Source organism: Penaeus monodon, chromosome 20 (assembly GCF_015228065.2).
Source record: "Penaeus monodon isolate SGIC_2016 chromosome 20, NSTDA_Pmon_1, whole genome shotgun sequence".
NCBI lineage: Eukaryota > Metazoa > Arthropoda > Malacostraca > Decapoda > Penaeidae > Penaeus > Penaeus monodon.
In genome coordinates, this window is record NC_051405.1 from 41506996 (window position 1) to 41507394 (window position 399).

General features: G+C 34.3%; 1 protein-coding gene across 2 annotated transcripts in view; it reads right to left on the reverse strand.

Moving 5' to 3' along the window:
• The window catches only part of LOC119585837 (heparan sulfate 2-O-sulfotransferase pipe-like), a gene marked incomplete at its 3' end in the record, with an annotated part of 10410 nt that overhangs the window by 3691 nt on the left and 6320 nt on the right, over positions 1 to 399 (reverse strand).

Below are 399 nucleotides of genomic sequence, written 5' to 3' on the forward strand. Positions count from 1 at the left end.
ATTCAGGGTCCCGCCACTTCCACGGAAACTGTCGCAACACGTAAACCAACACACTTGATTTAAGTTTGCACATCTGCTAAACATCCACACTTTTTAAACTTGCACGCATTTTAAACTTACGCACCTTTTAAAATTACACACTTCTAACTTGACACCTTTTCACTTTTTGTAAAAGTACACTTTTTTTTAACCGCACACTTCTTATCTAAAACTCACACACCTTTTAAAGTTACTCACCTTTGAAACTTATACACCTTTTAAACAAACATCTTTGTAAACGTACACTTATTTTTTTAGCCGCATACTTTTTTTTTTTTAAATTGCGGACCTTTTAAACTTATCTCAGCATACCTTCTACACCTACACACCTTTTCAAACCTACACACTATACTACATACT